Source organism: Triturus cristatus, chromosome 2_2 (genome assembly GCF_964204655.1).
Source record: "Triturus cristatus chromosome 2_2, aTriCri1.1, whole genome shotgun sequence".
Taxonomy (NCBI): Eukaryota; Metazoa; Chordata; class Amphibia; order Caudata; family Salamandridae; genus Triturus; species Triturus cristatus.
The window spans coordinates 999601959-999627533 of record NC_140582.1 but is presented as its reverse complement, the minus strand read 5'-3'; positions in this window follow the sequence as shown (position 1 = coordinate 999627533).

Sequence of the window (25575 nt, the reverse complement as noted above, 5' to 3'; positions counted from 1 at the left end):
CCCGAAATGTGTTGGCACCACAGGAAGAGGTTGGTGTCTTGGTGAGAAGCGCTTGAGTGTTGGCGGCTGTTTTCCATCCTGGGAGTGCAAGCTCACGAAAAAGGCAACTTGAGTCTGATGTTTAAGTGGCCCTGCCCGGGCCACAAGCGTGCACCACCACCAGAAACCGTGTGGGGCTGCAGCCGTGCATTGACGTGGCACTGCGGAACAGGTTGGAGCTGCAATATGTTTCTTGCGCAACTGAGCAGGACACTGTTTTTAATCCTGATGAACGTTTCAACTTTATTACACACGATGGCATGCGAACCACTTGGGTTATAAAATTAAGACTACCAGTCCCATAATCCTGAGCGAATTACTCACCTGAGCGCCTTTGGACATTTAAATGGAGGGGATGTTCTGGTGGTTTCCGTGATGCCCTTTGTTGTGGAAAGTGCCCATGAAGAAGGGCGTACAGCCCGAAACGTGTTGGCACCACAGGAAGAGGTTGGTGTCTTGGTGAGAAGCGCTTGAGTGTTGGCGGCTGTTTTCCATCCCGGGAGTGCAAGCTCACGAAAAAGGCAACTTGAATATGATGTATATGTAGATATATATATATATATATATATATATATATATATATATAAATATATATATATATATGTATATATATCTATATCTATCTATCTATATATATATATATATATATATATATATATATATATATATATATATATATATATATATATATATATATATACGGATACTTTAACTGTTGTACTACACGTGCCAAAAGGCTGTGATGGCCACGCCTACTGTGAAGGAGTTGTAATAACGAACTGAGTCTTGCAGAAACAAATGTGCCATTGACAAAGGGAGAACTTACCCGAAGCGCGTTTGGCAAAAGTAAAGGTGCTTTGGCTACTGCTTCATTGGATTGTAGCTTCAAGTAAATTGAAGAATAAACAAACTTACCTGAATGGCTCTTCATTATGGTGGCAAATGTGTTTGGAATATGTAGCGGCTGGCCACAGCCTCGGAGAACCTCACCGCAAAACAGCGGACCGGGTGAGAAGTGAAAGAAAGTCTCTACTATGCGGGAGGTAATCCGTACTTGCAGCAAAAGCAACACGGTCCGGAAGGTGCAGGACCCAAACCCGTCCCACTGTGGTGTTTTACTTGTGAAAAATAACAGCAAGCAGACACCTTCTCACTATGAGTTTGCACTGTAACGTATTACACGTACCAGAAGGCCCGTGATGGCCACGCCTACTGTAAAGGAGTTGAAATAACGAACTGAGTCTCACAGAAACCAATTTTCCCATTGACAAAGGGAGAACTTACCCGAAACGCATTTGGCAAAAATAAAGGTGCTTTGGCTACGGCATCAACGGATTGAAGCTCCAAGTAAATTGAAGTATAAACAAACTTACCTGAGTGGCTCTTCATTGTGGTGGCAACCTACGTTTGGAATATATATATATATATATATATATATACATATATATATGATCCAACCCTACTCCTCACAGAAAAGGCCACGCACACGAAGAGTGCTGAGTTAAAAGGCATTTATTTCATTGAGCCTCCCCCGACCCAGTAGCACAGAGAGAGCGCGTTTTTGGCTGTCGCAGCAGCCTTCGTCAGTCTAGTAATCGCCCTTTTGTTAAAACCACTTATAGTCTACATGAATGTATAGACACAGAAAACATACTGCTTTCATTTTGGAAATTTAAAAAGACACACTCCCAGGAAGCACGAGCCCTCATATGTAAATACAAATAAATAAGAATTATATATGTTATATACACAAAGGATGGTCCAAAAAAATTTGTATAAAGAAAATTATAACATCAACATGTAATCATGGTGGTCTAAATGCATTGTGCCTGATGCAACGATATGCAACTATAACCTGCATAATGCATCTATGAACACACCCTAATTGCCTGAGGTCTTCACTTGTGGTTTAAATGCTTTCAAAGTCTCTGAAATCATGATTTTTAGGCGTGTGCAATGTAATTAAAACATTCCTAAATAACAGTCTAATGAATTGCGCGATTATAGTGCAACAAAATAATGGAAGTAATTTCAATTGACTATCCCTTTGATCGGATTGGGAGGCCACTCAAAGCATTAACGGCGGCTAATGTGAGGATATGTTGCGGCATGCGCTGAACTGATGGGTCATGCAGAGGTGTCTAACTAATAATATAAATCAACACAATAATTGTGATTAAAAAACGCCACTGCAGTCCCTTATTTACACAGCGAAAACTTCACAGGACTACACGTCCCACAATGCCGCATTTCGGTTGTATGAAAACTATAACAGATGCCAGTCAGTCTGAAGCCTCGGAAACCAATAGTGCATTCACATGGTCCCATGAAAACCTCGCCTCCCCGTCTAGCAGGCAATTGGCATTGTTCCTTGCTTGACTGGCACATGCAAATACAACCTCAGCTATGCCGCCGTACTCCCAATCATGGATCCTTAATGAACTTCTCAAATTCAAAAGGCGTAAGGCAGTAAAGGTATCACTTCTTCCACAAATGTCAAACCCATTACATTAAGTGCACACACGCACCATCAGTCAAATATAACTTAATGCAGGGTCGGGGGAGTGCAATGTTCAAAATCCATTTTGCCGTGCAAACCTCACCATACCAGCGTCGGCTGACACGGTGCCCAGTCACCAGGGATCCTATGGTCAAAGTGTGAAGCATTTTGAGCCAGGGGAAAGTTGGAGACCCTGCGCTGAATGCCTTGAAGACCTCCTCGCATCGGGATCACCGCCATCCACACTGCTGTCATCCATTATCCTCGTTGCAGCGGAAACCCTGGGGGCTGATCAATAGCACTCACATGCTCAAACTCCTCCGATTTGCGGTCGTTTGAAAAGCCCAAACAATACGACTAGTGGTGCGTGTAAAGCGCCAACCGCCGGCACTTAGTATACGATCCAACCCTACTCCTCACAGAAAAGGGCACGCACACGAAGAGTGCTGGGTTAAAAGGCATTTATTTCATTGAGCCTCCTCCGACCCAGTAGCACAGAGAGAACGCGTTTTCGGCTGTCGCAGCAGCCTTCGTCAGTCTAGTAATCGCCATTTTGTTAAAATCACTTATAGTCTACATGAATGTATAGACACAGAAAACATACTGCTTTCATTTTGGAAATTTAAAAAGACACACTCCCAGGAAGCACGAGCCCTCATGTGTAAATACAAATAAATAAGAATTATATGTGTTATATACACAAAGGATGGTAAAAAAAAATGAACATGTAATCATGGTGGTCTAAATGCATTGTGCCTGATGCAATGATATGCAACTATATATATGTGTATATATATTATCTACTGGCGGTCGCCAGTAGATAGTTATAGTTAGGACCGTGTTTCCATAGGAAATCTGAAAATTCTATTTTGAATAACTTTGGCGCCGGTTGACGAATCCTCGCGAAATTTTCAAAACTAATGGGGCGCTCTGTTCAGCTCCTACCCTGAAAGTCTCAGGGTGATTTGTCAAGTGGGGGCAGAGAAAAAAGGGGGGTCCCAAAACGCGTTTTCCCCATGCATTTTCCCATAGGACCTTTAGTCGAAGGTACAGCCCGAACGGCTGAACAGAATTACTTGAAATTTGGCAGAGAAGTAGTCCTCAGGTCAGGGAAGTGCCTTTTGCAGGTCTGGTGTCAATCTGTTCAGTAGTTCCTGAGAAAATAGCATTTAAAAGCATATAAATATCTATAAGCGCGTACCGTGTGCGAGCGTAATTCTGATTGGTGGTTACATGTTAGTCAACGTTCGAATCGGTCGAAATCAGGAAGTGTCGGCCGCCATTTTGTTTGTTTTCAGTGCGAGAGTGAAAAAGGAAGGTGGCGAACGTGAAAAGGGGGCAGGGTAGAGAGTTCCTGACCCCCTAGCCTTTGTCAGGGGGTCCCTGAAGGACCCCGAAGGCAGAAAATTAAAAAAAAAAAAATCGCGGGGGTGCGCGCACCGTGCGCGCACGGTGAAAAACCAAAAAAAAAACCAACATTTTAATACGTCGTTTATTGTAAAATAAATATATAAAAAAAATAATAATACATACATAACTTAGCATTTAAAAAACCGTACAAATTCACTGAAAAAACCATAGGTTTCACACAGGTTATAGGTAGGTGGACATTTCACTCGTAAAAAACCAATGAAATTCCCCCGTTATAGTTAGTTCAGATAACTATAACTCGCGTGCCCGCAATCCACTGCTCATGACGTCACATATTACATCACTCATGACATGGTCAGTGGCATCACTCATAACATCACTGATGACATCATCCTTGTGATAGAGTGGCGGTCGCGCGAGTTATAGTTATCTGAACTAACTATAACGGGGAATTTCATTGGTTTTTTACGAGTGAAATGTCCACCTAACTATAACCTGTGTGAAACCAATGGTTTTTTCAGTGAATTATATATATGTGTATATATATACATATTTATATATATATAACAACGCGTTTCGGCTTTCGCCTTGATCACGCTTTCAGCAAGTATTTTCAAAACAACCAGTTAAATAGTGCACATAATGAAAATAGAGAGAGGACTATCAACAAAAGTATTTACATATGCATACATGGCGGCCATTTTAAGAGGGTAAAATATCCATTGATTAATGCATTTCATCTCAAAGAGAATCCAATATCTAATTGTAACAAGAATTTGATAATAACAATGAATAGCTATTCAACCCACAACGGGTGATATTATGTAAAATACATATCCATTGATCAAAATCTGATATCGCGTTTAAATCGAATATTGCACTATCAACACTGTAATTAGTGATTGTCCAGCCCAAGTGGGCAAACCACAAGTCTTATATACATGCAAATCATGTTCCTACTTTAATAGACCGCGACAACACTGATACGAAATGTCACAAATAATGTATATATGTATACTAATATAATCAGCTTCCTGCCCCAGTGGGCAATAACAGTGATGACCTGGCTGACTCTTAGTTGTGCCGTATAAAGCTCATGTAGTGACTGTCAAAATAACCACAAAACACATTTGTGACCACACATGAAATACCTCATCCCTAAAGAAAAAATAGAAATAAAGGATTAAAATCCAAAATATAACATAAAAGAAACAGAGAAACATATTCATTTATTCGGATCCCGCAATTTTGCCTAATTATGCAAGTGTACAGCCAACTCCTCACTCAAGTTTAATTCCATAGGCATCATTGTTTCAAAATCTATGATGTATTTAGACTCAAGCTTTTGAAGTGCAAGCCCTCGATTGCCTCCCCTCACTTTCTTGTGCTTAAATCTACTACCCGGATTAATGCCAAGTTCAAAGTCAAAATCCTGCGGATTCAAAATTGTATCATCACCTGTTGTATCATCATTTAACTAAATTATTGTGTGTAAAACCTCTATGTCATCAATATTCAAATTACTCATTGGTAGCTGCCCCAACCCACCGGCTGGCCTGTCTTGTTGAGTCGCAAACCATTTTTTCAATTTAAGTTTCCTGGAAAAATAGAACAAATCTATGCGAGTCTGTACAAAGTTCATATTGGTAGAAGGACAAAAAGACAAACCTAAAGCCAGAAGTTTCGTCTCCTCTGATGTCAGGACACGTCATAGTTGCATTTTCCTGCCCCTTGTTTCCATTCCCACTGGCATTCTTGTTTCGGTGTTTGCCCCTGTGCAAAAAAGAGAGCTTTGGAACATGTATGTGCTATATGACATAACAACTGACAATACCCGGTAGCACCGCATTTTCACGACCATCACTTTCAAAATAAAAATCAGCTCCGAATGGTGGTGGTTGATGCAGTTTACAAGAAAGTGAGGGGAGGCAATCGAGGGCTTGCACTTCAAAAGCTTGAGTCTAAATACATCATAGATTTTGAAACAATGATGCCTATGGAATTAAACTTGAGTGAGGAGTTGGCTGTACACTTGCATAATTAGGCAAAATTGCGGGATCCGAATAAATGAATATGTTTCTCTGTTTCTTTTATGTTATATTTAAGGACTTTATTTCTAATTTTTCTTTAGGGATGAGGTCGACAGTCACAACATGAGCTTTCAAAGGCACGACTAAGAGTCAGCCAGACCATCACTGTTATTGCCCACTGGGGCAGGAAGCTGATTATATTGGTATTCATATATACGTTATTTGCGACATTTTGTATCAGTGTTGTCGCTGTCTATTAAAGTAGGAACATGATTTGAATGTATATAAGACTTGTGGTTTGCCCACTTGGGCTGGACAATCGCTAATTATAGTGTTGATGGTTAGTGCAATATTCGATCTAAACGCAATATCAGATTTTGATCAACGGATATGTATTTTACATAATATCACTTGTTGTGGGTTGAATAGCTATTCATTGTTATTATGAAATTCTTGGTACAATTAGATATTGGATTCTCTTTGACATGAAATGCATTAATCAATGGATATTTAACCCTGTTAAGATAGCCGTCATGTATGCATATGTAAATACTTTTGTTGATAGTCCTCGCTCTATTTTCATTATGTGCACTATTTAAATGGTTGTTATGAAAATACTTGCTGAAAGCCTGATCAAGGCGAAAGCCGAAACGCGTTGTTTTTGGAGCCATTAAAACCCTTTATTTCACCATGCACGAGTGTCCGGACGTTCTTCTGTGACTAGCGGGAGAGATTTGTGAAATAATTTTTGAGAGTGCCGGTAATCCGTGGTTCGGACTGCCCCATGATGATAGCCTACGCTGTACCGGGTTCGTGTTAAGATATATATATATATATGTATGAAACAAAACACCTAGTTTGAATAAAGGAGATGGAATCGGCACTCCTTTGGTTCTTTACTCCGATTTTATTCCTTTGTGAGTGACACAATCATCCCACGCGTTTGGGCTTGCAGTCACAACCTTGTTCACAATATTTATATATATACACTATAAATAGTGTAACGTTCTGGGTTACCATAAGATATATTTGCTTTTACTCTAGTATTTTGAAAATGTTCACTTTTTTAAGCAACTTAATTAAACAATACTTTATTTTACAGACAACCTTAGTGCTCACATTATAATATTATAAAGGTGAAACCCATACGCTTTCCCAATGCTTGTTAAATTTTTGTATAGTTTTCAATGCACATAGCTGGGTATTTATATTAAAGCCTTGGCCATCTGAAATCTATGCACTCATTTGAAGAATCATACAGGGCCGGAATCACAAACCCTTTTTCCATGAATGAGTAAGTGCATCCTACTCCGAAAAATTCAAGAGTAAGTCATATCTAAGTGAGGAGTAAGATACAGCAGCTTCAATAATTGTCAGATTTCCTATTTTTGTTCACAGCCTTTTTACACCTGAGGGGTACCAGTGCAGAGATCCATCAGAAATAAGAGTGGAACAAATGATTGCAACAATACTGAAGAAGTGGGACAGCACTGGAAGAACTTGCAATAAGAATAAGGAGGAAGAACTTGAAAATCAAACAGAAAGCATTAGGATTATTTTCTTATTTCAGGCAGATTTCCTTATAAGAAAAGTGAGAGAAGGATACAGACACTAGTGTAAACATAAACCCTTGGACAGCCATAGCAAAGCAAGAACCCCCTTTTCTATCCTAACTAGGGGTGGGCGGAATTTGCGTAATCGCGTTACGCAAATCTCCGCGAAACGGTAAAAAAATCTCCGCGAACACGCAGAAATTCCGCGAACACGCGGAATTGCTTGTTCGCGATACTTTTTTCCTGTTCGCGATTGCTGTTTGCGTGCTCGGGGTGAAATATCTCGCGAACACGCATATTGAGAACGCGAACAAGCAAAAAATTTCGCGAAGTCGCGGAACGCAGATTTTTGGGCAATTTCGCGTTCTCCGCGGAACGCGAAATTACCCAAATTCCGCAAATTCCGCGAACGGAACGGAATTTACCGCCCAGGCCTAATCCTAACTGCTTGTGTTTGCATTGTGTTTGCATGTTTGCATTCTTGTTTGTAGCCCGATTCTTTTTCTAAAGTGATTGAAATGTAGGCACCTTTAATGCTTAATGCTCCACTCAAACCGACAAATTGTAGTGAGCCATCCGGCCACTGCAATACAATGTATGGGCAGACAACCAAGGGACTGGGTGGCAGAGCCGAGGATATAAATAAATGTGCATGGATCGCTCGGGGTCCAAGCACGTACCGGAAGTCTTGTGTGCGCGACTGTGTGTATGGTGCTACGTACGCAGGTCCCAATAGTGTTGGGCCCATAGTGAGAGTGCGACTACTACACTGGCGACAAGGGAGTCGTGTCCCATGGTTATTGGGTCGCGTGCAGTGCTGCCAGTGACTGGACCAGTTCGGGCTGCATGGCCCAAAGAAGCCTGTCGGTTCTGGTGTCTGTAGCTGCTGGGTAGCCAAGTAGAAGTCCCCTGAGAAGAAAGGTGGTGGATGGCTGAACGTCTACATGGCCCGGCTCAACAAGACGCTGAGCGGGTCAGGCGGCGGTGAAAAAGACCGTGTGGAACAGCCCTAGCAGACCAGCTCCGCGGAAAAGCCCACGGGCATGCTCAAGGCCCAGGCAGGTGCAGAGGCGAGCCCAGCGAGGCCACATATGTCTGGAGGCGAAGGAACAGCTGCGGTGAGAATCTGGTGAGCTGGCACAGAAATACAGCTGAGGGGCAGCGCATCAACCCCAGCTCGAGCAGAGGTGAGCGGGGAGGGGCTGTGAACAGCTGAGCAGCAGCATGTGAAGAGGGCAGCACCATGAGGAGGATGTATGACGTTACAACGCACACTTTTACAACGCATGCACTTACAACGCATTTTTTACAACGCATAATCCATTACAACGCATGACATTACAACGCATGACACTACAACGCATTTTTAAAAAATACCTTTACAACGCACTACCATTACAACGCATACTACCTTTACAACGCATACCATTACAACGCATAATATTAAATTACATTTAAGGTAAGTATTAGATAGTATAGGGGTAAAAATTACTATTCTAACTCCAGGGGGTGCAACAGTAGGGTAAGTGTTGGATAGTATAGGGGTAAAAATTACTATTCTAACTCCAGGGGGTGCAACAGTAGGGTAAGTGTTGGATAGTATAGGGGTAAAAATTACTATTCTAACTCCAGGGGGTGCAACAGTAGGGTAAGTGTTGGATAGTATAGGGGTAAAAATTACTATTCTAACTCCAGGGGGTGCATCAGTAGGGTAAGTGTTGGATAGTATAGGGGTAAAAATTACTATTCTAACTCCAGGGGGTGCATCAGTAGGGTAAGTGTTGGATAGTATAGGGGTAAAAATTACTATTCTAACTCCAGGGGGTGCATCAGTAGGGTAAGTGTTGGATAGTATAGGGGTAAAAATGACTATTCTAACTCCAGGGGGTGCATCAGTAGGGTAAGTGTTGGATAGTATAGGGGTAAAAATTACTATTCTAACTCCAGGGGGTGCATCAGTAGGGTAAGTGTTGGATAGTATAGGGGTAAAAATTACTATTCTAACTCCAGGGGGTGCATCAGTAGGGTAAGTGTTGGATAGTATAGGGGTAAAAATTACTATTCTAACTCCAGGGGGTGCATCAGTAGGGTAAGTGTTGGATAGTATAGTGTAATATTATGCGTTGTAATGGTATGCGTTGTAATGGTAGTATGCGTTGTAATGGAATGCGTTGTAAAGGTAGTTTTTAAAAATGCGTTGTAGTGTCATGCGTTGTAATGTCATGCGTTGTAATGGATTATGCGTTGTAAAAAATGCGTTGTAATGGTAGTGCGTTGTAAAAGTTGCGTTGTAAAGGTTGTTCCCCCCATGAGGAGTGCCCTAGGAAGGGAGGAACAGGCCTCTTGGAGATTGTGAGAGGGTAAAGGTGCAAGAAAAAGAGCCAAGAGAAAAAGGAGAACAGACTAGCATGCAGAGGTGAAGGCAAGTCACGAAAAGATGTTGGTGCAGGCATGTGAAGAACATGAACACATTAACGAATGCTTCACACATTCCTCACTAGCGCCCCTCTCAACCTTCAGCCAGTTAGCTGATCTGGCAACAGAGGACCCACGATTGAGGAAGTGGATTGGAAGGCTAGAGCACTACTTCTGCGCACTATGCGAAACTAATGGCACAGTAAAGAGATAGACCATGCTACATATGGGGGGTTATGAGCTGCACAAACTGTTTCTTGATCTACCAAACATGGGGATTGACAATGATTATGGTGTGGCCATAGCCATGCTGAACAGATACTTTGATCCACAATTAAACCCAGATTAGGAATATTTTAAACTAAGGCAGGCTCGTCAACAGGCAGGAGAGTTGGTGAATATGTTTTTTGTGCGACTAAGAAAGCTTGCCAGTACCTGCACGGGTATTAATTAGCATGAGGAAATCAGGGTGCAGATTATTCAGGGATGCTGCTCTGGCAACCTAAGAAAATGGATCCTTTTCCAGCGTGGCATATCGCTTGATGAAATCCTTATATTGGGCAGATTCCACGAGCTGGCGGATGTGACAGTAGGGTAAATTGAGTCAGTTCTGTCTCGCACCTCTGGCATGCCCACACCACCACAAGTGAAAGTCAAAGACGAGCATTTAGATACCCTCCGGAAGTGGTCTGGCAGAGGACGAGAAAGGGCTTCGGCCTCTGCAGCTGAGAAATCATGCGGTAGCTGTGGATTCCCCAGTGACCCCCTGAGAGGTTGTCCAACAAGAGGGACGTCATGTCTGAACTGTGGAAAACAAGACGACTTTGCGAAAAGTTTGTCCTCGTGTCACAAGACCGGCTAAGGGTGAAGGAACACATAGGACATTCAGGAAGGTTAAAATAGTTTCTGAAGAAGAGGAAGAAGAACAGAGTACGGAAAAGTAGGTATGCCAATAAATGTAACGCCTCACAGAGGAGGAGGATGAGAAAGGTGAAGTATTCACAGTTTCCTTCACGGGACGAGGCAACCAAAGTAAGAGACCTCCACCGCCCTCCTCGACACTGCAACACAGGGGTGTCAGTGAACATTCTGGATGCAGAAAAGTGCCAATGCCTCCAACCAAGACCCCTGTTGGCAAAGACGAGAGCGAAAATATACAACTATGGGGATACCACCCCTATACCTTTGGTGTTATAGGTGTTATAGAAGTAGATGTGTATCATGGCAAGGTATCATTGCAAACAAAAATGTCATTTTATGAAGGAGAGTGCCAGAACACTGCTGAGCTACCACATCACTGAAGACTTGGAACTGGCGATATACGTGAAGCAGGTACACCGATCACCTGCGGAAGATATCATGGAAGAATTTCTGGAGCTGTTTGAATGGTTGGGCGGCCTAAAAGGTGTCAAACTGAAACTACACATTGATTGAACTGTCAAGCCAGTTGCACTGCGACATCGACAGGTGCCTTTTCACCTGCGGCCCATGGTAGAAGTCGAGTTGGACCGGCTGGAGAAGCCTGGGGTAATTAAGAAAGAGTCTGGCCCTGCCTGTGGGTATCACCCTTGGTAATAGCACCAAAGCCTAAACAGCCTGGAGCGATCAGGCTGTGTGTGGTGCAATTACAGAGTAAAGCAATCAAGAGAGAAAGGCCCAACAAGATTGTGACGGACTTCAAAAGAGCCAAGTGATTCACTAAAGTGGACTTCAACTCTGGATATTATTAACTTATGCTGGATGAGGTCAGCCAATATATAACCAATTTTTCCACCCATTTGGGGCTGAGGAGATTCAAAAGGCTCAGTTTCGGTGTATCGTCGGCAGCAGATGTTTTCCAAGATGCAATAAGGGAGGCGCTGTCAGGGCTCATCAGAGTCATCAATGTCAGCAATGAAGTGTTATTCTTTTCAGACACCTCGGAGGAGCATCACGTGCGGCTGGGGGCTACGCAAACAACAACTCGTGGATCAAGGGCTAACTCTCCACAAGAGCAAATTCTTGTTTTACAGCAATGAAGTAGAATTTTTTGGTTATAACTTCACGAAGGAAGGTCTCCAGGTGGATACCGCCAAGGTTGAATTGATCAAAGCAGCCACTATTCCCCAAAAGCCCACAGAGATGCATAGCTTGCTGGGAATGGTTAACTATTGTGGGAGATTTATTCCTCACCTGGCAACAATATCAGAACTGCTGAGGGCAATGATAAAAAAGGTCACTCAGTGGGAATGGATGAGTGCCACTTTCCAGGTGTTCAAAGAAGTAAAAGGGGCGCTGTTTCAAGGAGCCACGGAAGCCTACTTCCGACCAGGAGGCCTGATAGAACTCATTGTAGATGGGGGTGGTTCTGCTACAGAAAGACTTATCTGGTAAGTGGATTCCTAGTGCATATGTGATGCAGTCGAAACCCGTTATGCCCAAATAGAGAGGGAGGCGCTTGCAATATGATGGACATGTCAACACTTTCACATATATTTTTGTGAACACCAATTTCACGTAATCACCGATCATGAACACTTGGTGCCTCTGTTTCAATCAATCAGGGAATTGTAAGCACGCTACTCACCCATGAGGGTCTCAAGGCGCTGAGGGGGGGTCCGCAGATCTGTTTAGCCGAAGAGCCAGGTCTTGAGGGTCTTCCTGAATGTGTTCAGGGAGGGGGCGCGTCTGATGTCTGCCGGTAGCTCGTTCCAGGTCTTGGCTGCAAAGTGAGAGAAGGATCTTCTGCCCCCTCTGGCTCTGTGGATGCCCGGGGTTTCAGCCAGTGCGAGGATGGAAGATCCGAGGTTTCTTTTGGGTACGTGGAAGTTGATTCTGTAGTTGAGGTATTTGGGTCCGTTGTTGTGTAGGCATTTGTAGGTGTGAGTGAGGATTTTGAAAGTGACTCTTTTCTTCACGGGGAGCCAGTGGAGACTTTGTAGGTGTTGACTGATGTGTTCATGTCGGGGGATACTGAGGACAAGTCTGGCGGAGGTGTTCTGTATTGTCTGGAGTTTGTGGAGTAGGGACTTGTTGATACCGGCGTAGAGTGGGTTTCCATAATCCAGTCTGCTGGTGATGAGTGCGTGGGTGACTGGCTTCCTAAACTCAGGAGGGATTCCACTTGAAGGTCTTGCGGAGGATACGGAGGGTGTTGAAGCAGCTGGAGGTGACGGCTTTGACCTGTTGGCTCATGGTGAGTGATGAGTCGAGTACGATGCCGAGGTTCTTGGCGTGATCTGAGGGGGTAAGTGGGCTTCTGAGGATGGTCAGCCACCAGGTGCTGTCCCATGCAGAACGGGTGGTACCGAGGACGAGCACTCCTGTCTTCTCGGTGTTGAGCTTCAGGCAGCTGTTAGTCATCCGGACTGCAATGTCTTGCATTCCTTTTGGGAAGCTGAGTTTGGCAGTGGTGGGGTCTTTGGTGAGGGAGAGGATGAGCTGGGTGTCGTCGGCGTAGGATACGATGTTGAGGCCGTGTTGTCGGACGATGGCTGCGAGGGCCATGTAGATGTTGAGCAGCGCTGTTGTTCAGCGCCGGGACGCCTTGTTGCTGGGGCAGCTGTTCGGGCTTAATAAAATATAATAACATAACATAACATAACAAGAGGGTGGGGCTCAGGGATGAACCCAGTGGGACTCCGCAGGTGATTTTCATGGGGTCAGAGAGAAAGGGTGGGAGTCTGATCCTTTGGCTTCTTCCAGTGAGGAATGATCAGATCCAGTCCAGGGCTGTTCCTTGTATGCCTGCGTCGTGTAGTCTGGTGACTAGCGTGTGGTGGGAGACGGTGTTGACGGCCGCTGATAGGTCGAGTAGCATGAGGGCTGTGGAGTGGCCTTGGTCCAGGAAGGTGCGGATGTCATCTGTGGCGGCGAGTAGGGCGGTCTCTGTGCTGTGGTTGCTTCAGAATCCGGATTGGGACGGGTCAAGGACGGCGTTCTCTTCAATGAATCATGTCAGTTTCCTGTTGACTGTTTACTCTGCAACTTTGGCTGTGAAAGGGTGGAGGGAGATGGGCCCATAGTTCTTGAGGTCAGTGGGGTCAGCTGTGAGCTTCTTGAGCAGAGGTCTGACTTCTGCGCGCTTCCAGTCATCTGGGAAGGTGCCTGTTTTGAAGGTGGTGTTGATGGTGCATTGTAGTTCGGGTGCAATGGCAGCCACGGCTCTGTGGTAGAAGTGAGGGAGTCAGGGGTCAGAAGGGGCACCCGAGTGGATACTTTCCATGGTCGAGGCGGTGTCTTCAGCCGCGATCGGTGTCCAGTTGGAGATGGTGGGCTGACTGGTGGTTCTGGGAGGCGGGGCCATCTGTGGCGCCTGGTGTATGGTCGATGCAGTTGTCCTAGAGGTTTTTGATCTTGAGGTGGAAATAGGTTCCAAGCTTGTCGCAGAGGTCTTGGTATGGGGTGATGTCTGTGGCTTCGCTGCGTGGGTTGGTAAATTCTTGAATGACACTGAAAAGTTTCTTGGAGTTGGTGGAGCTGGCCAGGATTTTGTCGTGGATGAAGTTCCTCTTGGTGGCTCTGATCTGGTTGTGGTAGTCCGTAATGGCGTCCTTGTAGGTGGTGTGGTTTTCGGTTGTCTTGGTGTTTCTCCAGTTCTTCTCCAGGTGTCTGCAGGTGCGTCTGGCTTCTTGGAGAGCAGGCGGCTTTCCTGGGGCATTGTCTGTCAGGGTTGCGTAGCAGGGCAAGCTCGTCTGCACAGTCGGAGATCCAGGTGTGGAGTTCTCTGGCTGCATCATTTGCGTCAGGTGCCCAGGTGTGATTGTCTCAGGTGAGGGTGGAGTTAAGTTGCTCCAGTTACTTCGTGGTAGGCGTGGGGCTGGTTTGGGTGCCTTGGGTTTGTTGATGGCGAAGTGTACGTCGTGGTGGTCGGTCCATGGCAGCTGCGTTGTGTGGCTGAATTGGATACTGTTTCCTGCCGCGAAGATGGGGATCGAGGGTGTGTCCTGCTCTGTGGGTCGGTGTGTTGATGAGTTGTTTAAGTCCGATGCTGGTGAGGTTGTCACGAAGGATGGTGGAGTTGGGGTCACTGGGGTTGTTGAGGTGGAAGTTCAGGTCTCCAATGAGTATGTAGTTTGTTGAGGTGATGGCATGGGGTGCGATGAAGTTGGTGATGGTGGTGGTGAAGGCTGCTCGGGGGCTGGGGGTCTATAGACAAGGGTTCCTCGGAGTGTGGCTTTGGGGGTGGTCTGGATCTGGAAGTGCAGGTGTTCGGCAGAGGGGAAGGTTTCGCTGGAGGTGGTGAGGTGGAGGGTGCTCTTGTGGGCGATGGTGAGGCCCCCTCCTGGGTGGTTGGGGCTGTCTTTCCTCTGGATCTTGTATCCGTCTGGGATGGCGGTGCTGATGTCGGGGGTGGAGGATGCGTTGGTCCAGGTCTCTGTGAAGAAGGCGATGTCGGGCGAGAGAGAGTCGAGTAGGTTCCATATTTCCATGGCGTGTTTGTGTACGGAGCGTACGTTGAGGAGGATGCATTTTAGGGTGTCGCCGGTGCTGGCATTGGCGGTGTTGGAGGCCAGGGTGGCAGTGAGGGTGTGGCGGCAGTGGAGGCAGGAGAACTCGCCGTGGGTCGTGTTCGGTGAGGCCTGTTGGCATTCTCTAAGTCTTCCAGGGTTGAGTGCGAGGAGGGTGGTAGTGTCGTAGCGATGGCTAGTGGGAGGTCCAGGGTTCCTGGTGCTCGCCGCGGTCGGGTCATGGATGGGCGCAGACGGGCTTGCCTTTGGGGAGCCTTCGACGTGCCGGTGGTGTGCCCGCTGTGCGACCGCGCAGCAGCCGCCATTAAGTAGGGGAGGTGGGAGGGAGGAGAGGCTGGGAGGTGGGAGCGGGGGATTTCTAGGGGGAATTCCCATGGGGAATTCTGGGGGGGAGGAGGGGATGTTTGGTGGTATAGCGAGGAATGGCCCACCCCGAATTGAGAGATGGGCTGTGTAACTACAGCAATGCAATTTTGACATTTCATACAGGCCGGGTGACCGGAGACCCATTGCTGCACCAAGAAACTGATGGAGGAGTCGTATGGTTAGTAATCGATTTGGCTTGTCTATGAGCTCTGTCGATAGATGAAACTGTGGAAGTGACTCAAGGAGATACTTGTATCAAAAGAGCGAAAGAAGCACTGAAGGAGCACAAGTGAAAGGACTTCCTGGCATGGGTAGGCATCCTTTTCGAGGAGGAGAGAGAAGCTCGGCTCAGCATATGGCGTGGCTGGGACGAGCTCAGCAAGAGTGCGGAGGGACTCCTGCTGAGGGGACATCTCATCATAATTTCACAGAGTTTGAGAAGATGCACAGTGGAGTTGGCCCAACAAGGACATCAGGGGCTGGCAAAGACACGGATTTGCTCCAAAGTATGGTTTCCTGGAATGAACCAACTCGTGGAAGAAGTTGTGCGGGGATGTCATTCAAGCCTGATCACGGTCGAAAGTCAGCAGTAAACCTAGTCCTCACAAAAGAACCCTACAACCTGCCCTGGTCCAAACTAAATATGAACTTCTGGAGTTTTCCGGATAGAAGTATCATGATGGTGATGATTGACAGTAATACCAAATTGTTGGAGGTGGAGCTCATTTGGTCCAAGGTCTTGCTAGTGTTTTAAGCCTGCCCTAGAGAGAATATTTGTGATTCTTGGGTGCTTCTTGGGCTGCTGGATGAGGTGAGAACAGATAATGGACCACCATTTCATGGGCAGGAATTCAGAGAATACCTCTTTTCTCTCAACATCTGACATCGAAACATTACTCCTCAGTGGCTCAAGTGAATGGGGAAGTGGAAAGATTTATGAGAACTCTTTATAAAGCCCTGAGAATAGGTGTGGATCCGGGAGAGGAATTAAAAGTGTGCCTACAGCAGAAACCCACTACATTGAATGCAAAAACAACCCAGGCCACGAGAAGGGAAAACAGTGAGAGCGTGAGTAAATGACGACATGCGCAAGAGTCTGGAATACCAATCAGAGACAGAGTAGTGATCAAAGATAGACATCCTGGCTGGAGATTCCAGACCCTGTTTGAAACAGAAGTCTGGGAAGTGATTGGAATAAAAGGAACTATGACAACTGTTAAGAGCGAGGGACTGGTGGTTTCGCGACACGTCTCATGGTTCAAGAAGGCCTTGAATGAGTTTGAGCCATGAGAGCATCTGAGCAGAACTCAATGAATGCGGAGCAAAGCCTGAATGAGGGGGTGTCTGATCACAGTGGTGAGGGCGGACACTGCAGTGCCAGCATCTCACCTCTTGCAGCTCCTGGGGAGATCGCTAATGCCGAAGAAAGACAAGCGGTCACAAAATATTGGTACATAGCTTTGCGGTCGCTATTAGGAAGGGAACGCCCCTTCCTAATAGCGAGTCACAAAAAAGTATTTTGCGAGTCGCAAATTATTTGCGAGTCACAACATTGTGTTTGTACATGGGCCCATGCTTTTTAGCGTGCACAAATGGGTCTAAGATGCTAAAAAGCGTCGTACATTTGGCCCTTTGTGCGCTGAAGGATTGGAGAAGCGGTCGGAATCAGCCCTGGAGGCTGAAGACTACAGAGCTGTTCTCTTTTGTATCATTTTATTTTGTGTTACTAATTTTCATTTATTTTGTTGCCACAAAGGTTACGAGGGATGTAGTGAGCCATTCGGCCACTACAATACAATGTATGAGCAGGCATCCAAGGGGCCGGGCACCGATCCGAGGATATGAATAAATGTGCAAGGATGGCTCAGGGTCCAAGCACATAGCGACAGTCTTGTGTGTGTATGGTGCTATGTATGCAAGGCCCAATAGTAATAGACCCATGGTGATGGTGCGACCACTACACAAATAATGCAGTCAATAAGTGAGTGTTACGGAGGAGAACCACTTTCATTGTTTAAAATAGGTCTATAGGTCTTTGTAGAGATCAAACAAAGGCACTAACTAGAGAAATGATAAAAAATAAAAATCATTTTAAAAAGCCTCTGAAAACACTGTCCTTTCATATACACTCGTGTTTAAAGGCTTCTTGATAGATAGCGCTTTATAAGCATTATGATGATGATTATTTCCATAGTGTTGAACAAAGGGAGAGAAGGCAACTGCATTTTTTAATAAGTGTCAAATGGATTAAAATGTAGCATGCACCTCATATAATATAACTGCAATCCTTGTATAGAAACCCAATTCCAGTTTCTTTATACTAGGCAACCCATGCCATCCATTCACCTATTATAACAAAATGACATAGCCGCTTATCTGATGTCACAATGCGTGCTACCAGAGCCTGCATCCAAGGGGAACGGCATGTCAGATCAGCGAACATAATTAAAGCAGATGTTTAAAGAATGAAAAAGAAACGCCTTTTCTTTCTTCTGGTCTGTTTTTCTAGCTGTACAGTGACAAGCAGAAAAGAGAGTTTTATGGCAACATGCTTATGTTTTGCTTTCCTTAGGTAATTATAGAAAGAGTAGAATTTTTCTTCATGTCTGTACACATTTAAAGCTATTAATTCTTTTGTATTTTTAATCATTAAACTGACATATCTTTTTGGAACAATTATATAACAACTGTTTTATGTTAAGTTTTGCACTAGAGATTCTATTTTCATTCTCATTGTTTGCAAACAAACTCTCTCTTTCATATGAAAAAGCTATGCACCAAGGACTTAAGTGGTTTGTGGGAAAGGTAATGACGTGACCAGGTACTATGAGGAATAAAGCACCCCTACCATAAATGATAAGGATATGGTAAGTCATCTCAGAGTTCCATAAACTTATAAAGGAACTCAGCCTTCAGCCTCATTCCTCTGTATGGTCATGATCTCCTCAGTGTCTTGCAATATCTTTATAATTTACAGCACGGGGTACTTTATCTCATATATACTGTGGAAATGTAGATTTTGCATGCAAGTTAATATGATTTGTCCATTTAAATGACTTTTTTAGATTCTGTAGCATGATGTGCACAGGTTGCTAGAGGAAACTAGGGGAGTTTCAGGAATGATGAGCTTGAATTTGCAATGGTTAGTGATGCAAAGAACATTGACATGAGAAAAGGCTGTCAGAGTATCTAGCCTGCTGTTTGAGACACAACAATGTATTTCCCACATCACTGTGAAGCATGCCAGGGGTTCAAACGGTGGCTTGTATGGTGATGGCAGACAGGAATGGTTTGATCCTATGGTAGATTCAAACTTTGAATCTAGCAATTTGATCCTTTTTTTATGTGAGCAGAACCCCAAGAACGTGGTAAGAATGCATCGAGATACATGCTATCGAGTCATGTTCCATCAGTATGAAAAAGCAGGACACATTCTGTCATAGTGGTGTTAAAGATAGACAGCTGACATTCATGTTTGAATATTGTCCACCAAACCTCTGAGTTGATTAACATCAACAGCTAATGACACTGCAACATTCAGGTGAGTGTTGCCCACATATTAGTGGGAGGGGAAATAACCATCACAACGCAAGCATTACAACGCATGCCATTACAAAGCATGTCGTTACAACGCAAAAGGCTTGTTGCAGGGGGTAGAAGGTGTTGGAGTTAACTCCAACACCTTCCCTACTGTTGCACACACTGGAGCTGGAATAGTAAATTATACAATTCCAACTTTCAGTGCACCCCGACATCAAGTCGGGGTAAAGGTATGCTTTATAACGGCATGTGTTGTAATGGCATGTGTTGTAACTTCATACATTCTAGTGGGTGTAATATGTCTTGCTGAATGAGCAGTAAGCCCACAGATTCTATGTAATGATTATATGGTGTGGCTGCAAGTGTTTAGCTTTCTGGCATACCACAGGTGATGAGGAGGGGAGGACATATTAAAATGACATTTTTGGGCAGATTCTTGTCTCAGGGAAATTAAGTGGAACAAATTGAGGATAATTTAAATGATGCTTGTGCATGAAAAGGTGATCCTAATTAGAGCCTGATGAAAAAAATACTTCTCGTTTAAATTGTTTATTTCGGATTATAATCTATAAAACATATAACAATTAAAAATAGCCTTTCCTATATACAAGGGTCACTTTAACATTTCTGTCAATTGAATCTTTTTATTTAAATTTAAAACCACATAAGAGGTAACTAAAATAGAGAAAAAATAAGGGGAGCGAGGGGTGATTACCATTCAAATGTATATCCTCTTTTTACGGGACGAATCTTGTTACAATTCCCCTCTGAATCATAAATCATCCTGAATCAGGTCAATCACTACTACACTCCTCTCTTATATAATATCTTTAACAATACTACCCACCTTTTAAAATATACTAGCCAGATGCCAAGTCTTTTTGGTAGACGTTAGTTCATTTAGTTTTCTTTAAACACCCCTTCTCTCGATGTAAAAAAGTTCAACAACTTCTCATGTTGCAAAGCGGTGCTTACTGTCCCCAAACTTATAAACCAAGCTGCATGTAGAAATGTAGCCATGTTGACCATAACCACTTCCCTTGTGGAAGATTACAATATCCTAAGACAACCCAATTGTTCTTACACCCATAAGGTGACAGACAGGAATAATCCACTTCTTACGGGGTCTGTTGGAGGCAAAGCAGAAGAATACAAAATGAGTGAAGGTATCATGACTTACACTACACACTGGGCAGAATTTGCTAGAACCAGTATTGGTTCCCCATCTCCCAGTAAACTCTCCTATGGGCAGGGTACCATATCTAAACTTCAAGTAGAGTTGCCTAGGAATAGAGCCTTGTATCACGTCTAGGCATGTCTCATAATTAGGGTTGATCTTATGGTCTAGAAAGTAGTGTGTTAGACTACCTGAGGAACAGGTTTTAATCATTTTACCCCACAGGTAGTCTCTTCGCCGCTCTTTTATCAGGCTTTTTGGAATCTTAAAGGCTTCTTCTGATTTGTCCCACAGGGAATCCAGGGCAAAAGCTTTAAACATCTTTATTAGGTATAACAGTCACGATATCCTCAAATGGCCTGGTGTGTTCAAAAGATTCCTGGAGGGTAGACTTTAAGGCTCCAATTCTGGGGTAGTCCAGACTCTATACCAGAACAATAAGGCCTCAATGGTATTATAAAAGAATTGGGATACCGAACCAGGTTCATCAATAGGGGCAGTATTGGGGTACTCTGTGGGAGATTGAGAAACTGCCTAGCAAAACGATTCTCAGCCACAGTTAATTCCTTTATGTTTGAATGGCCCCACAGTTCCGCGCTATACAGGGCTGTACTCTTTCCCCTAATTTTTTATAGTTCTAAGGCCGGGGATAGATTTTAGATTTTAGTCTTTAGGCCAGATTGGTAATTGCCCTAGACTGTTGTTGGAGTTTAGGAGCGCACTTGCTGATCTCTGGCTTCACGCTTTATTTGTGGGACAAAGTTATCCCCAGGTAAACAAACTCAAACACTCGCTCAGGGGGGAGTTGTTTACCAAAACATTCATTTGGGAAGTCCTATGGGAGTTTAAAATCACATATTTTGTTTTACTTATATTAATCTCTAGACCCCAATCAGTACAGAACTGAAGAAAGCGATTCAAAATGGCTTGCAGGCTGCTTGGGGTTTTGGAAATTAACAGCGGGCCATCTGCAAATAACAGTACCGGAATTTTTATAAAACTCATTTTTGGGGAAATTTAAAAAGTAATCTAGAACATTTACAAATAGTGCAAAGAGAGTTGGAGCTAGCACGCACTCTTGGCGTACTTTCCTTTCTATACCAAATACATCTGTTAATTCCCCATTTTTGCCGTATCTAACTCGTGCCGTATTATTCCCTTGGATCCTAATAAGGACATCAAAAATATCAGCAATGTTTTCTAATACTTCCCAAAGTTTCTTTCGTGGGACCATATTAAAGCAGATTTTAAATCTACGAAGATGACAGAAAGATAAACTTTACCCAGGACTGCGTTTTTCCAGAATTTTGTTAAAAATCTCGTAATTTGCTCAAGGGGGCTTGTTTTTGGCCTAAAACCTTCTTGTAAGTCTGAGAATGTATTATTTAGATCGGACAAGTCAGTTAATTTCTGTAACACTTGCCAGCAAAAAAGCTTCTGGAGCCCTTCTAAAAGGCTAATTGGCCTGAAATTTGCAGTCTCATCATGCCGCCCTTTTCTATAAATTGGGAAGATTCAGCTTTGCGCCAGGATTCAGGAATAGTACCCTCTTAGAGAATTACCCTCGTTAGGAGGTTTAGATAGGTTGCCCAGATATCTGTTTCAGCTGCGTAGAGGTCAGATGGAATACAGCCTGGGCCCTGGGCGTTTTTTTGGGATGATAGATTCCAACGCCCTTAGGGAGTCTAGACTAGGTATTGTCAGGGGTTCTAGTTTCCCTAGTGTACTAATGGGGCCAGTATTGCTCTTTTCCCAACTGCCCCCTTTATGGTCTAGACATTTTATTTCCTGTTGGTCTAGTTAGATATAAACATTGATGTGCTTGAAATCACTACAGTCTTGCCTACTTCTCACATCGATGGGAGCAGAGCAAAGCTTCCCAAAATGATCAACCAATTGTTGGGGCTGGATATTGAAGGCTAGGTGGCTGGTTGAAGGGCAAAATTTTCAAAATCTGCCTACAGTTTAAGGAGTGGTCGAAAGCATTGTGTTTTATTGCTGGTAATTCTGAGGTGATTGTCCATCACCAAGATGTCAGAGTCTTGGTGCATCATAATAGGTTTAAGCTCAATCACTAGGCCTAAAGTGGCTGGAGTTGAGTATGGCTTTATTGAAACCAGATGGTGAATACACACTTCAGCAATTTGTTTTTTGTAGGAAGAGTAAACTAGTCATGCTGAAGAAATGTAATAGTTCATTTTGGTCAAGGTTAGGTTTCTGCAGAAGGAGTATAAGCTGCTGTTTTTATTGGCAATGTGAAGATACACATAAAGATTGCTGAAATGAAATGTTTGAGGATTAGTGTCAAAGCCTCAGGAAAGATCATGTGAGCGAGAGGGGAAGAGTTCATCACTCCACTGGGATCTGGAGTAGTAGATTAGTCTTTTTTGCCACCTGTAAGGACGCATCTAATTTCAGCCCCTCTTCCTAATTATGCAGGTCCTAGACTGACTGGCAGGCTTTGGCAAAACTCTCCAACATTCAGAATACTAGATGCAATCGAAAACAGAGAGGAGCTCTGGAATACATATCTGCCAGCCTTGTATAAACAATGGATAGGGACTCACTTATCTGTTGGGGGGGTGCATTTACCTGTTAGAGGGCTCCAGGGCTTACAAGCCCACAGTCCAACTTGCCAGAAGGAAGAGGAGTTGAAGGGGCCAAGGTGCCAGTTAAGGTGCTAATTTCTCCTGCAGTGAAGGACATGGTTACTTGTTGGAAGGCTTCAGGACTTACAATCCAGCTTGCCAGAAGAAAGATGGGGGACTAAGGTGCAACTTGAGGCGCTGGTTTCTCCTGTTGACTGGGACATTCTTACCTATTGGAGGGCTCCAGGACTTACAAGCCCACAATCCAGCTTGCCAGAAGGAGGTGACGAAGCTGCCAAAATGCCAATCAAGTCACTAATTTCTCCCACAGTAGAGCATGTGCTTACCTGTTTGTGGGTTCCAGGACTTACAGACCCACAATCCAGCTTGCCAGAAGGAGGAGGAGGGGCCAAGGTACCACTTAAAGCTCTGGTTTCTCCCATAGCAAGGGACATCCTTACCTGTTGGAGGGCTCCAGGACTTACATCCCCATAATCCATCTTGCCAGGAGGAGGAGGAGGGGGGGGCAAGACATCACTTAAGGTACCTGTTTTTCCTGCATTGTTGGATGAGTTTACCTATTGGAGGGCACCAGGACTTACAGCCCACAATCCAGCTTCCCGGAATGAGGACGAAGCGGGGACAAGTCGCTACTTATGGAGCAAGACTCACTTACCTGAGAGCCCACAACATGGGACATCCTTACCTGTTGGAGGACTCCAGGACTTACAGCCCACAATCCAGCTTGCCAAAAGGAGGTAGAGCAGGGGCCAATCTGCCACTTATGGTGTTCCTTTCTCCTTCAGCACAGAATGTATGCAGGAGAAACCCGGGTGAAGACTGGGCAAAGACCGGTTCATCTGGTCCTGTCCGCACCCATTTGAGACTTAATCGGGCCACCCCACTTTCATCTTCATCTTAAGACTGTATAAAGTGTTGGAATGGGGAAGTGCAAGTTGCCAGCATCTACTGCGACAAAGTTTACTCGTATGTCATCTACTATGTCTTTCTAACTTTTGCTGTTAGATCAATTAGTGATGAAATCATTACTGTTGAGGAGGAGCTGGGGCTTTGTGATTTGGGATCAAACTTAGGTGTTCCTGCAGTGACAATTGCTGCAATGAACTCTGGTCCAATGCTAGATGAGTGGCCATCTACTGAAAGCTGTCAGGGTTCAGCATAAATCAAAAACTCTGTTCAAGTTATTGCAAATGTTCATCTAGGTGCACCTCTACTGTCTCTGAGCCCCCTGCTGGAAAAAGAAAAAAAGAGATGCCCATCAGGAATATTTTGTTTAAAACTACACATTCTACCATTATGCCACCAGTGTGGGTACCAACCAGAAGGGACAATGTTTTGTTTGAATCCCTGATTTATAGTTTGCATAGCAAACTTGAGCTGTTGGTTAAAGACACCTTTGTGGACTGCTTCAAAAGACTGCAAGGTATTGACAGGTTTTCTCAAAATGGTGTTTTTACAATGCTAGTCCCGCTATTGGGGGTTTTAAAGAATATAGGGAGGTTCATCCACCCAAATCAGGATCAAGTGCTCACACCTATAGATCGGGAGTGGAGAGGAGAGGCGGAGTGGCCAGGGGTATTCCTTCTGTCACCAGATCCCTCAATGGGTCTTATGCCCTTTGGGCCACTTTGGATGTGGTCCCGGCATGTCCCCCTTCTCCTCCACAAAGGCAGGAAGGTGGTTCAGGAAAATGATTTGAGGGTCCACATTTCACATGAGGCAGATGACCCTCTTTATTTGAATTAGATCATGCACTAATCACATATGAATCTATCTTGGTTTGGGTAGAGAAGCATCCATAGAACATCTCCTTGGCTCTGTCCCAGTATAGTGCTTAATCTCCCTCCTAAGGTAACCTCGTATGAGATGGTGTTGGGGAATGTACCTCCATAAATGCAAGGAAAAGGGAATCCTACTTTCAGCTTAAAAATAAGGTTGTTCGCTAGCATGACAGCTGTCTGTCAGGGGATGCCGTGTTACATGAAATATTATAATGGCTGGACGAGTGAAGTGGATTGGTTCAGACCCACAGTATTCTGAAGGGGATTGTGTTATTATTGCCTTTCACCTTCCTGGAAGGGCAGATTCTTTTTTGTATGAACTCTGAGAGGTACATGCCCTTTTTACTAATCTCAAAGCTCTCCCTTTGGGATTTTTCTATAAACATTCTGCTGCAACTTCAATGTATTCTCCCACAGTACCAATATATAAGTGGAAGATTGCATTGTTAGAGTGTATTAATATTGCAACACGCAACAGGTTTGAGGCACCCTGGATTGTAATGATTGACAATTTTCCATTAGATATGGTTTGACTCTTCCTCACCTTAGTTCCTTCGGCTCTGTTAGATATGGGGTCTATAAATAGCAGTCGTTTGCACCCGGTCCAAGTAGGGACCCACACTCTAGTTTAGGTTAGTGTAGTACACACTTATTTTACCTGTGTTCACCCTCTGGTTGCTAGGCTCAGAGCGGTCAGGCTAAACTAAAGATTCAATGTTTAAATATTTGTGCACACACACACAG